Source organism: Macrobrachium nipponense, chromosome 6 (assembly GCF_015104395.2).
Source record: "Macrobrachium nipponense isolate FS-2020 chromosome 6, ASM1510439v2, whole genome shotgun sequence".
Lineage (NCBI taxonomy): Eukaryota > Metazoa > Arthropoda > Malacostraca > Decapoda > Palaemonidae > Macrobrachium > Macrobrachium nipponense.
Genome location: NC_061108.1, coordinates 66,994,814 through 67,009,813, shown reverse-complemented (window position 1 = coordinate 67,009,813; position 15,000 = coordinate 66,994,814). Strand labels below are relative to the sequence as shown.

At 33.5% G+C, this 15,000-nt stretch overlaps 1 protein-coding gene across 2 annotated transcripts in view; it reads left to right on the top strand.

Annotated features, from left to right (window-relative positions):
* LOC135216107 (probable G-protein coupled receptor Mth-like 1) overlaps window positions 1–15,000 on the top strand; it is a 256,897-nt gene that overhangs the window by 43,607 nt on the left and 198,290 nt on the right. The window lies entirely within an intron of this gene.

The window sequence follows — 15,000 nt, the reverse complement described above, 5'->3', positions numbered from 1 at the left end:
CAGTTCAAATAGTTCGTCATTCATTGCTTTATACGTAACCAGAACATAATGCTAAAAACACACAATACGTTGCCGATGGTAATAAAGAGAAGGATCCTAATTATTACAAAAAGAAATAGAAACAGTATAGCCCGTTCAGAATCAACAAGCAAACTCGGTGACTGTGTCACCTAGTCAAGCGGTCAAGGTTAGTTAAATCTGCCGAGTTTTCAAAGCGAAGCAAATTCCACACAATAAGCGACTCTAGCAGAGTGGGGAAAAGCGATGTTGGTTCATACATACCGATATCTTTTTGAACTAAAAAGGATTTTTCCTATGCATCACATGACCGTATAAGTAATCAGAGCAGGTTTTCGTTTTAATTTTAATACATTAAGTTAATAATAAATACTGGTGGATTAAGCCCAACTGTACGCGCCGTAAAAATTAGAATATCTTGTTTTATTTTCTTTAATACCACGTAATATCTTTGTATTTACGGACTCACCGTCTGTTGTTCGAACTTCCCTAATGAGAAGTCCGGATAAGCGAGCGCTTACTGATACCTCTATAGTTATAAAAAACATTGATCTGTATGTAGTGTAAATTGTAAGATCCATCTAGGGGTATACAAAAATATTATCTTACATCCTGCAAAATAAGGCGTGTTTATCAAAGGAAAATCCTATAAACCTTCAAACATAGTAAAATCCGTTTGAACAAAAATAGACAGTTAATCAAATAATAACTTATATAAAGGAACTATACATTTGTCTCATAAATCGTAACATTGTTCAAATGACCCAACAGAATTCTCCCACAACCGCAGTCGTACTTTGCACGCAAAATCTCGAGAAGCATGCACCCTCGAATGTCTTAGTGCGTGTAAAAAGACTTTGCTGGAAATGAAATTTTAATCCTTCCGACACTCTGAAATATAACGATTTCCGCGAACAAAGCCCTAAAAGTATACATATCGTGGATACAGAAGTTATAAATATCGCATTTTTTATTGTTGCTTAATTTTTAATCCCGCCCAATCAGTCGTGGATGAATCTCTCTTATATTCTATCTAAAGTAATATCAATAAAGTCATTCAAGCAGAGGTGATTCAGCAGATTTTTTTTTTATCTTCTACCTGAATACCAGGAAGTTTCTCCACTAGCGAGTGATCTCTGGGAGAAAACGGATGTCATTGAAAACAAAATACGGTCTAAGGACAAACATAAAGCTATATACGTACCTTCGTATAGAATCTCACTGAAATTTCAAAATAGAGATAAATGACGAAGTTGAAAAATGTTAGTAATAGGAGTCATTAGGAAATCAAATAAGCCCATATAATTTTTCCCTCAAATGTCATGCCATAAAAGATCGGATTTCGCGTATCTGCGCAGATTACTGTCGCTTAAACAAGGAAACGACTCCCGATAGTTTCCAGTGCGATGTACCGACGACATCTTATCTCTGTTAGGTTAGAATAAATTTTTTCACCAAACTTGGACTTACTTAAAAGTTTTTACCTGATACCATTACCTAAGTGATTGTACCTCATACACCGTTTTCAGCACACTCAGGGGACATTATCAATTTTTTACGTATGCCTCCGGCTTACGTTGCGCCCCAAATTATAATAGTGTTTGGAGACTTTTAGGGGATAACCTACATGCCTATATGGATGATCTTGTAATCTTTTCTAATACCTTAGAAGTACATTCACATAAAGTAGAGCTAGTGCTACAGAGACAAAGACAAATAATCTCAGAGTAACATATCTAAATGAGAGTTTTTTAAAACCGAACATGTTTATCTAGGTTTTATGTGTCTGGTCAAGGTCTTAAAAGTAGTCCATGGTAAGGTGTCGGCTATTCATAACTTTCCGGTACTTATTAACGTAAAAGGGGGATACAGCACTTTGGCGCTGTAGTGGGTATTACAATCGTATGTAAATATGTAACTCTTCAATGATGACAGCTCCTTTAACAGATCTTACGAAGAAGAGCGTAGATTTATTATGGTCTGAAAAGCATCAACAGGCGTTCGATATCTTAAAAGCGGAAAATGCAGCTTACCTAACTTAAAAATCCCTGATTTAAATAAGGAATTTTTTTTTTTATTGCAACAGACGCCTCAGACCAAGGGGTAAGAGGGATACTACTTCAGTAATATGATAAACAGTTCTTCCCTATAGCTTTTTATTCACGTAAACTAAAGCCCTCTGAAAGTAAATATGCAGTAATAGGCAAGGAAGGGCTAGGTATCTTTAACACTCGTACATTTTAAGTTCATAATCTATGGCTATCCTGATAAAGTCTTTACTGAACATGAGTCCTTTACCGAGTTTTTCAAAGGCTTTAATCACAGTCCAAAAAGAACTCGGTGACAAATGATCATTCATGTTATTGGAGCCAAGATAAGATATCTACCTGGGAAAGCAATATCATAGCTGACGCATTATCCCGCAATCCCGCACCATACAGCAAAGAACCATTAATTGGACTAAAAGATATAGAAACATCCGTGCCTATTGTTAAAAACGTATCTAAACAAGAAAATTCCTTAACCCAAGAGATCGCGAGCATTGAATATCTGGGTCGGAGCGCAGAACTGTTACAAACTGAACAAAGCAAGCGTCAACAGACATAACCCAAACAATAAACACTTCGAACGGAAACAGAGTCAGCAGCAAATAAACCAAAAAACAATAACACTTCGAGCAGAAACCCTAAAGCAAAAGTATAATTTAAAGTATGTGTATCAAATAATGTAATCAAATGTAATATTATATGTAGGTCTGTGACGAGGTAAACCCGAAGAACACAGCAGATGACTAACGACCAGGTATTAGTAATAATCTCTTTCATACCAATCGTCATAAACTGGTTGCATTCCGTCATCCAGGGTTCCCTACTATGTCACAGAAAGCCAAATCACTATTTTACTGGCCTACAATGCTTACAGATATAAAAAGCACATAACTGATTATAACACGTGTCATGAAGACAAGGGACACACTAAGACACCTGTCAGTTAAGGGCCTATCCTGTGCCAAATCAATCCTTGAAAGAATATACGTAGAATTATTAACAGAATTACGAGTCTGACAGAGGGAATAAACACTTCTTAGTGTTAATAGTTCCTTGACACGTTATATAGAATTAATAGCACTAAAAAACAAACACCGCAATTGAGTGCGTTACGAATATTTATGAGTGCTAAATCAGTAAATATGGAATTCAACACATAATAATCTGTGACACGGGTGGTGTAAATCAATAATAATCTCCTTAACACGTTGTGTGAATTCCTTTCCATTAAGAAAACCAATAATATATATCACCCAGAGTCAATCGGTTTGGTAGAATAAGAGATAAATAAAAAAAAAAAGTGTCAATGTCTTACGAGTTACAACTCGTGATATTGGATCCAAACTGGATTATAGCGGTTCTCGCGGTTTTAAATACCTTTATCAGTTATATCTTGTATCTATAGAATTAATGCCGCAAGTAGCCTTATACGGTACGCCGCTAGAACACTTTTCCACATATTCAAGCCAACCATTAATTTATCAAATAAATATATAAAAAAATATATAAATAAATAAATATATAAAAAAAAAATAAAATAAATATGGATACAAGTGGAGTCAATATAATACACTCCGTAAGAAGTCGGAAGGGTTACAAATTATAATAAAAAAGGAATCACGATAATATCAATAAGCAAAACGTAGCCATTAAATATCCAAATATATATGCGTAAAGATTTGAACTCTAACTTAACGCTTTAGTAATGACAAATAAGCTAAAAGTTCAAACACATATCCAAAATCTACTGACATATTGTCTGTCCCGGTGATTTATATTCGTAGTCAATGAAAAAAAAAAATTAAATAAATAAATAAATAAATAAACTAATAATAAATAAAATAAATAAAATAAAATAAAAGAGATTTTAAAGTCAGGAAGTCTAGAAGTGAAAATGTTATCTATGGAATAATCCTATATGAATCTTATACAGGGCTAATAATATATATAGAATTTGTATGGAAACCTTTTTCATATAGTTTGAATAAGGAATATTTATTTAACATAATGCCAACATGAAACTAATATATTGTTCAATTTTGGTACTGTTGTTTTTTTTTTCAGACATTCTTCTCATGCGGGTGGAGAATTAAAACACTAAAATATCATTTGAAAATACTAAAGTCGTATCTCTTACAGCAAGTAACGTAACTCTTAGCTGGCTGAGAGCAATCTCCTGCCAAGTGACGACGTCATCATTGCCGTATCAGCATTTGTTCCTTTTAACCTCAATAATCTGCTTACACAGGCTTCATCTGTGTGTCGTCTCTGCTTGCAAAGCAGATTGACTGGAGAAAGGAATGCTTAGTTCATGAACTTCACATGTGGTTCATAGGTCACATAACAGGCCACATAACATATTCTTATCCGTGTGTGTAATGCAATTAGTTAAGGACTTGTAATCATTTTAAAATTAATGAACAATATAAGCAAATAGAATTTCTATAACAACAAAATGAATTAATTTTTTTTTCTGAACCTCATAGACATTTAGAAGTATCAAGATATGTATATATGAAATATTTACTTGCAACATTAGCCTATTACAATTCAAGTAAAACATTCATGGGAAAATGTCACATTTTCTTGAAAAACCCAAAGTTTATATAGAAATTAGTTACATAGTGGGTTTTTCGTTGCATCTCCTACCTATTAATAATGTTTTAAAAGTTAACCTCAGAGGATGCGCACGAGAAAATTGAATATGAAACTTTTGTTAGGGCACATAGAATCATGATTAATCTTCTCTTTGACTCTTATGTTGCCTGGCAATCTTACAATTAGCTCCGTTTTCCACTTCTTTGTCTAGTAACTTACTACCAGTAATATCGAATTTTCTTTGAGATTCGTAATGATATCTATTTATTTTTTATAATTCTGGATATTTTTACAAGTCATCATAGACCTGGATAGGTTCACTCATTGTTAATGCCATGGATAAAAAAGTTTGTACAGCGGACTCTTTTGAATTCCGAAATATCAGCGAATTCATGTGGGTTAAGTCTGGGTCTAAATGGCTCTCTTCCCTCCCCTGTATTTGGATGTCGTCTGAATTTACTTTGCCCTTGTGACAAGTATAATTTCACTTGCAGGCTGATTAATGGAACCTGGTTACAGTATCCTGCAGTACAAGAGTTTCACATAGCAACTTCAAAAAATCGTTCGTCGCAGCGGACGACTACAGTCAAGTAACAACCGCCTACAATGTGAAAGGAATTTCATGGACTTCTTCGACCGACACCGTATCTCGTCGTTAATCTCGTTTTAATGCGGAACGCTCCAGCGGCTGTCGGAATTCGACTACAAAAAGGGACATACTTCCGACAATTACGACCCGAAGGATATTCAACTCTACTTTGCTGGCGAAGGACTCGTGCTGGGGATGATTTTTTTTTTCATCGCGAACGGAATCGTGTAGCTTAGGATGCAGAGAATAAGTATGAGCGCAAAAATAGAACGTTGGACCCGCCCAGGCAAATTTTCCCCTTGTTTTAACCATTGAAAAAGGCCGTTTCAATTGGCTAAAGGTGGTTGTCTGGAACTGTGTAATGGACGAAAAGTGGTTCGAAAGCTAGTTAAATGTGAAGTAGTATAACCTCGGTCATGTATCCTATATAAAATGATCATAAATAACAGAAAAAATCGAAATATATTTTTTGCGTGTACGCACTAGGAATCTATATAAATAAATGATCATAAAATAACAGAATCGAAATATATTTTTGCGTGTACGCACTAGGAATCTATATATAATTGATCATAAATAACAGAGTCGAAATATATCTTTGCGTGTACGCAATAGGAATCTCTTATATAAATGATCATAAATAACAGAATCTAAATATATCTTTGCGTGTACGCAATAGGAATCTATTTAAAGTGCACATATATTAATCATAATTATATGAATCCATATACATATGTATTAACAAATCAGGTAGCCTATAATCAATCTGTTACCTTTTATCTTACCAATATCTGCAGGTATTTATGAGTTAGTATATGAATTAATGAATCAGATATATAACATTTAGCATAAAAATCAACGAATCAATCAGCATAAACATTAATAATTTTATCAATTCATATATGAAATTTTTTTTATCAGTTAAAATATGATTTTTATCATGTTAATCTTCATTCTATGCAATTATCAGAGTACATTAGTATTTTCTGTGGCATATGTATCTTAATGAGATGAAGTGAAAAACTGTATCATTATATATCCGTGATCACTATTATTTACCAATATCATTGTTTTATATTTTATTACTTGAATCAATTCATGTACACCATGAATTTTTATTTACTTATATATATATATATTCACATAGTGTCTGTATCACACTCCTATAAGTCAAATGCAAGTCAAGTTTGAGTAATATTCAGTGGTTGGTTTTGTAGCTGACCGAGCTGATGTAAGTGTTTACATAATAAAATATGGAATGTTAGTCCTATATATAAAAGTCTAAAACTAAGAGGTCAACCAGATTGCTTGCAGGAATGTGATCAGACTAGAGACGCTAAAGATGACGTATACAATAAGTATGTAGGCTAAGATGACATGCCGTCACCTGTAGTCATTCAATTGTTTATAAACATTAGTCCAAGCTCCCTGCTTGAGACAACTACCGCCTACGTGATCTGTAGCGTGTCTCATTTGATTGTGTGTTCGTATGAAACTATGTCATTGTATGTATGTTCATATGTTCGAACTACTGTCTGTTCCTTCATAACTTGTAACAGAGATGGTAGACAGCAGAACAGAGTTAGCTATCGTCATTAGAAGACCTGTACCTCTTTACCTAAGCTTTATCATGTAGAGGAATAGGATTAGCCATCATCATTGGCAGAAGCGATCAAGCTATCGTTATTAGAAGACTTGTACAATCATACCTGATCTTCATCATGTAAAACTTCAGAAGAATATACTATTTTTATACCTTGTGTTTTCTACAAGAATTTTTTATACCTTGTGCCTCACCGAACCATGAGTTTAACACATCGTCGTAAAGATAATACCGACTTCGTAAGTGATCTACAAAACCCCAGACACTCCATTGAAGATGGAAGTGCAATACCAACCGACTTAGCGTATAGATTATCGCTAGTCTAACATTACCTCATAGGGCGCCTTATCATACAAGGCACAAGCCCTAATATATATACATATATATATATATATATATATATATATATATATATATGTATATATATATATATATATATATATATATAATATATATATATGCAGAAGCCAGGTACTATGTCGTACCTCTAAGTAAATGGGGATACAATCCACAATGAAGTAAATTCCTCTTGTAGTTTAAAATATATATTACTTGTATAGGATTAAAGCTTTCGGACCATCAACTGTGGTCTTGTTCACTTTAGTGAACAAGACCACAGTTGATGGTCGAAAGCTTTAATCCTATACAAGTAATATATATTTTAAACTACAAGAGGAATTTACTTCATTGTGGATTGTATCCCCATATATATATACATATATATATATATATATATATATATATATATATATATATATATATATGTGTGTGTGTGTGTGTGTGTGTGTGTGTATTGCGGAATGTTGGCAATGAAACAAGCATCAAATATCGTGAATAGAATGCTGGTAAATATAGACAAGGTATCTATCCTTTTGGTACCTTCGAAATGTTCATTGGTTGCTCTTTCAATTCCAAAAATGTGAACCAAATATGAAGGCAAAATGAAAAAGACAGCAGAACGTCCATATGAAAATACCACAAAGTATTCTTTGAATTTACAGAAGTGACTGACGTGTATTATTATTATTTATCTATTACTACATGATACACAGCAGTGGTTTGGAAAATAATATTACTTTTAAGTGTATGTATATATTTATAAGCTTTCATGTCATTAATTATAAACATTTAGCGTTTTGATTCATTTATTTCATTCTCTTTAATAGCATCTCTGCTCTCGTTCATTATTTGGAATCCACTGAAATTGAATGAGGCAATTTGTTTGATTTTGTATGCAAGCATTCTATCTCTGTGAATTCATATTTTGGATAGGCGATATGAATACGGTACTCTCTATAAACGTTTGAAAGAATCAAATTAACAATCTTTTTCTTAATACTAAATCACTGAGATAATAACATAAGAAATTCCACATCTTTGTTACTTCTTTTCGTAATGATTACGCCGAAGTCTCATAGCAAGAAGCTCGTCCTCACTTACTATATTAATATATATTGAATCAAGTGTCACAACTTTCACCCAGGGTGTCCGTCTGAATGTGTTAAACTTTCAGGCGTTTGCTTTATACAATCGATGTTGGGACGCGAGAGTCCTGTGACACATCTGGCGACGAAGTGATTGACATCAATCAGTGCGATGGGCCAGAGGAATCGCCAAACTCTCTATGGACAATCGATGATGATATTGAAGAGCAAATTTACCGGCAGTATTTGCTTTGCGTATCTTCTTCCCGATGCAATCAAGGCCTAGTGCAGCCGTTTCCGATACTTGTCTCGCCCTTCCGCCTTTAGGAATACCCCCTCCCTCCCAACAGTTGTAGTTTCACGATCTTTCGTGACAGTGATCTGGGTTCAGGTGGGGCACCCATTCGTCATTGATAGACCAGTGATGTGGTTTGAATTTGCTGGTCCAGATTTGAATTCGTCGTTCAATATTTTAGTTCACTGATTAGTATGAGAGTTCACTGGTTAACATCCTTATCTGAGTTCTGGTGTCGATATCCTGTGGTATAAATGAAAAATATGATTTCATACAAGTTGCTCCGTATATATTGTTTTGTTTTAAAGGTATTTTCCCGCAGAGCAAATGCTTGTTTTTTTTCTTTTTTTTTTTTTTTTTTAGTAAAATTGTCAGTGAATTTTTGTTGGTAGATGACGGGATTTAAAAACAGTCCTGGAAGAGTGGCAGTACAATTTCAGAAAGATGTCGGCTCGTCACCCGAAAATTACCACAATCATTCGCATTTTCAAGAATGAAAAATGTTTGTTTGCATTGACAAAGAGGCACAGAGTAAAATGTTGAAGCGACATGTATCATGGTATTACAAAACCAAAGTAAATATGGAATTTGAAAGTAGCACGTTTTTCCGAATGGTACAATCTTAATATTAAAAAAGCAAAACTGTTATTTGGAATAATGACTTTAGGCAATGTGCTCCTAATAAAGGCGTTTGCTTGAATGTTCTTTAATTTTGAATATCTCTTTCACTTGATAACTTACATCTCGGGAACACTCAAGAAATATTGCAATAAATTATGAAATGACAACATGCTACCTTGTGAAGTATCTCATAGTGTCTATTGCATAGAGGTGTTAGAGCTTCTTTTTCTTTTGTATCACAGTTAAAACCACCTGTTGTGAAAGAGTAATGGCTTCTTAAGACAATTTTCAGACTTCCTCTGAAAGAACGATAGATTCTAAAGACAATTTTCAGATTACCTCTGAAATAGTGATAGATTTTAAAGACAATTTTTCAGATTACCTCTGAAATAGTGGTAGTAGAAGAAATTTCTCAGACATACTCTGAAAGACTGATGGATTCTAAAGACAATATTCAGATTACCTCTGAAATAGTGATAGCTAGATCCTAAAGACAATTCCCAGATTTAGCGTGTAAGAGTGATGGGTTATAGTAAATGTTCAGACTTCTTCTGGAAGAGTGACAGATACTAAAAAATTTTTAGACTTCCTCTAAAAGACTGATGGATTCTAAAGAAAAGTTCCAGATCTCCTCGGAAAGAGTGACTGATACTGAAGAAAATTTTCAGACTTCGCTCTAAAAGACTAATGGATTCCCAAGTTAATTTCCAGACTTCCTCTGAAACAGTGATAGATCCTAAAAACAATTTTCAGACTTCCTCTGAAAGACTGATGGATTTTGAAGACAATTTTCAGACTTCCTCTGAAAGAATGACGGATTCTAAAGACAATTTTCAGTCTTTCTCTGAAAGAGTGATAGATTCTGAAGACAATTTATACCTACCTCTAAGATAGTGATATATTCTAAAGACAATTTGCAGTTTTCCTCTGAAGCAGTGATAGATTCTAAGTAATATTTTCAGACTTCCTGTGAAAGAGTGGGGAATTCTATAGACAATATTCAGACTCTCTGAAATAGAGATAGATTTTTAAGGCAATTTTCAAACTTGGTCTGAAAGAGTGATGGATTCTAAAGACAATATCCAGACTTCCACTGGAAATGATAGATTCTTAAGAAATTTTCAGACTTCCTCTGTAAGAGTGATGTATACTAAAGAAAATTTTCAGACTACTCTGAAAGAGTGTGATGTATTCTAAAAGAAATCAGACTTCCTCTGGCAGAGTGCTAGATTCTAAAGACAATTTTCAGACTTATCTGAAGGAGTAATGTATTCTAAAAAAGATTTTCAACTTCCTCTGACAGAGTGAGAGATTCTGAAAAAAATATTTCAGATTGCCTTTGAAATAGCAATAGACTCTAAAGACAATTTTCAGACTTTTTCTAAGAGAGTGATAGATTCTAAAGGCAATTTTCAGACTTCCTCAGAAAGAGTGAAAGATTCTAAAGATTATTTTCAAACTTCCTCTTAAGAAGCTGTTGATTCTGAAGACTTTTTCATATTTCCATTGAAAGAGTAATAGATTATAAAATCATTTTTCAAACTTCCTCTGATAAAAGTGACAGATTCCAAAGAAAATTTCAGAGATCCTCTGAAAGAGTGATGGATTCTTAAGATGATTTTCATAGTTACTCTGAAAGACATGGATTCTAAAGACAATTTTCAGATTGCCCATTAAATAGTGATATGCTCTGGTGACAATAATCAAACCAACTCTGAAAGACTTATGGATGCTAAAGGTTATTTCTGGAGTACCCCTGAAAGAGTGATAGATTCTAAAAACAATATTCAGACTTCATTTGAAAGATAGATGGATCCTAAAGAAAATTTTAAGACTTCCTTTAAAAGTATAGTAGATTCTAAAGACAAAATTTCAGGGATAGATCATAAAAATAATTTTCAGATTTCCTCTGAAGGACTGGTGGATCTTCAAGACAATTTTCAGACTTCTCCTGAAAGAGGGTTGGATTGTAAAGATAATTATCAAACTTTCTCTGAAAGAGTGATGGATTCTGAAGATAATTTTCAGACTTCCTTTGAAAAAGTGATGTATTGTATTGTAAAGAAAAGTTTTAGACTTCCTCTGGCAGTGATAGATTCTAAAGATAATTTTAGGTAAATTCTAAAGTAAATTTTCAGACTTCCCCTGAAAGGGTGATGGATTCTAAACACAATTTTCAGACATCCTGTGAAAGAGTGATAGATTCTAAAGATTATTTTTAGACCTCTTCTGAAAGACTGATGGAATCTGAAGATTAATTTTGATTCCTCTGAAAGACCGATGAATTCTAAAGATTGTTTTCAAGCTTCCTCAGAAAGAGTGATATATTCTAAAAACATTTTCAGACACCCTCTGAAAGATCGCTGGAATTCCTGTGAAATAGTCATAGATTTTAAAGACATTTATCAGACCTCATCTGAAAGAGTGATCGATTCTAAAGATTATTTTCGGATTTCTTCTGAACAAGTGATAGATTTCAAAGACAAATTTGAAACTTCCTCTGACAAAGTGATAGTTTCTAAAAATAATTTTCAGACTTCCTCGGAAAGACTGATGGATTCGAAAAAAAAAATGTCTTAGATTCTAACGACAATTTTTAGACTTTCTCGTAAAAAATGAACGATTCTCAAAATTATTTTCAGACTCTATGAAAGAGTGATAGATTCTAAACAAAATTCACACTTTCTTTAAAAGACTGATGGATTCTGAAAAAGATTTTTTTACTCCCTCTGAAAGAGTGAGATTCTATAGGTCGTTTTCAGAATTCCTATGAAACAGTGATACATTTTTCTAAAAACAATTTTCAAACTTTCTCTTAAAGACTGATAAATTTTGAAGACAATTTAAAACGTCTCTGCAAGAGTAATGGAATTTAAAGACAATTTTCAGACTTCCTCTGATAAAGTGATATATTCTAAAGAAAAGTTTCAAACTTCCTCTGAAAGAGTGATGGATTCGAAAGACAATTTTCAGATTACCTCTGAAATAGTGAGATTCTAAAGACAAATTTCAGACTTTCTCTGAAAGACTGATAGATTCTAAAGAAAGTGTTCAGACTTCCTCTGAACGAGTGATAGATTCTTAAGACAATTTTCAAACTTGCTCTGAAAGAGTGATGGATTCGACAGACAAATTTCAGACTTCCTCTGAAGGAGTGATGAATTCTAAAGACAATTTTCAGACTCTGATGTAGTGGGAGATTCTAAAGACCATTTTCAGACTTAGTCTGAAAGGCTGATGGATTCTACAGAAATTTTCAGACTTCCCATGAAACAGTGATAGATTCTAAGAATAATTTGCAGCATCATCTAAAAGACTTGTGGATTCTAAAGAAAATGTCTGGAATTCCTCTGAAAAGCTGATAGATTTTGTAGGTAATTTTCACACTCTTTCAGAAGGAGTGACAGATTCTAAAGATTTTTTGCAGACTTACCCTGAAAGACTGGTGGATTCCAAAGAAAATTTAAAGACTTCCTGTGAAATGAAGATAGAATCTAAAAACAATTTTCAGACTTCCTCTGAAAGACTGATGGATTTTGAGGAAAATTTTCAGACATCCTCTGAAAGATTGATGGATTTTGAGGACAATTTTCAGACTTCCTCTGAAAAATTGATGGACTTTGAGGACAATTTTCAGACTTCCTCTGAAAGAGTGATAGATTCTGAAGACAAATCTCCGATTTTCTCTGAAAGAGTGATGAATCCTGAAGACTATTCTCAGGTTACTGCTGAAATAGGGATTTATTCTAAAGACAGTTTTCAGACTTTCTCTGAAAGAGTATTAGATTTTAGATAAAATTTTCAGACTTCTTCTAAAGACTAATAGTGATAAATTCTAAAGACAATTTTAAGACTTCCTCTGAAAGACTGATGGATTTTGAGGACAATTTTCAGACTTCCTCTGAAAGAGTGATGAAGTCAATAGACAATCTTCTGTGTTCATCTGAGAGTGTTATGGATTCTAAAACTGATTTTCAAACTTCCTCTGAAAGACTGATGTATTCTAAAGATTATTTTCAGATTTCCTCTGTAACAGTTGTAGATTCTAAAAACATTTCACAGACTTCCTGTGAAAGAGTGATAGATTTTAAAGACAATTTTTAGACTTCCCTTGAAAGACTGATGAATTCTAAAAAAATGTTCAGGCTTTTCTGAAAGAGGGATGGATTCTAAAGACAATTTTTAGACTTCCTCTAAACGAGTGATAGATTCTAAAGCCAATTTTCAGTCTTTCTTTGAAACAGTAATAGATTTTCAAGAAAAATTTCACACTTCATCTGAAAGAGTGATAGATTCTGAAGGCAATTTTCAGACTTCCTGTGAAAGACTAATGGATTCTAAAGATTATTTTCAAACTTCCTCTGAAAGGGTAATAGATTCTAAAAACAATTTTCAGACTTCCTCTGAAAGACTGATGGATTTTGAAGACAATTTTCAGAATTCCTTAAAAAGAGTAATAAAACCTAAAAACAATTTTTTTACTTCCTCTGAAAGATTCTAAAACCAATTTTCAGACATTTTCTGAATGACTGATGGATTTTGAAGACAATTTTCAGATTTCCACTGAAAGAATGATAGATTCAGAAAACAAATTTCAGACTTTCTCTGAAACAGTGATACATTCCAAGAACATTTTGGACTTCCTTTGAAAGACTGATGATTTCTAAAGAAAATTTTCAGATCTCCTCTGAAAGAGTGATAGATTGTAAAAACAACTTTCAGACCCATTGAAAGATTGATAGATTCTAAAAACAATATCCAGATTTCCTGTGAAACAGCGATGGACTCTAATAACAATTTTCAGATTTCCACTGAAAGACTGGTAGGTTTTTAAGAATATTTTCAGACTTCCTGTGAAAAAGTGATGAATTCTATAGACAATTTTCAGACTTCCTCTGAAGTAGTGATAGATTCTAAAACAATGTTCAGATTTCCACTAAAAGATTGATGAATACTATATAGATAATTTTTAGGCTTCCTTTGAAAGACTGATGGATTCTAAAGAAAATTCTCAGACTTTCTATGTAGGACTAATGTATTCTAAAGATTATTTACAGACTTTGTCTGAAATAGATATAGATTCTAAAAATAATTTTCATACTTTCTCTGCAAGACTGACAGTTTATAAAGTAAATTCTTTTTCCAGGAAATCTGGGGAACAAATTTCCTGGAAAAAGAATTTGAACTAATTCGTAAGCAGCTTTCGTCTTTAAGGTATCTTGACCATATAATTGAGAAAGCAATTCACAAAGTGAACATAATTTCCTACTAACCCCCCTCAAGACAAGACCAGAGAGACACCCAACAACAAAATAAAAATTCCACACCTGGACAGGATTAAGACGGTGACCCAGACTTTCAGAAAATCTAACCCTTTTGCATTTAGTTACCTAAACACCTTAGCCAAATCCCTAATTAATGTCCAACAAAAGACATCCCCTAAGGACACAGGCGTTTACGAAATCCCATGCCTGGACTGTGACCAATCTTACAGGAAAATCACTTCCCCAGAAATTAATACAACAACATAAACGGTCAGTTAGGTATAGACAACGGAACTCGGCTATTTTCAACCATATAATTGAACATAACCACAGAATAAACTGAAATTTGTCATGTATAATTTATAGCAGCAACTGCCGGTACAAGAGTCAGATGATAGAATCGGCCTTGATTAAACAGAGACAGGTAATAAACATTTCAAAGGGCGCATGGGATTCAGATGTCATTGATAAAGTTTTCATTCAACTAATGCTTAAAAGGATTAAAGGAGGATTATCAGTGGGAGTGACCTAGATTGGTTT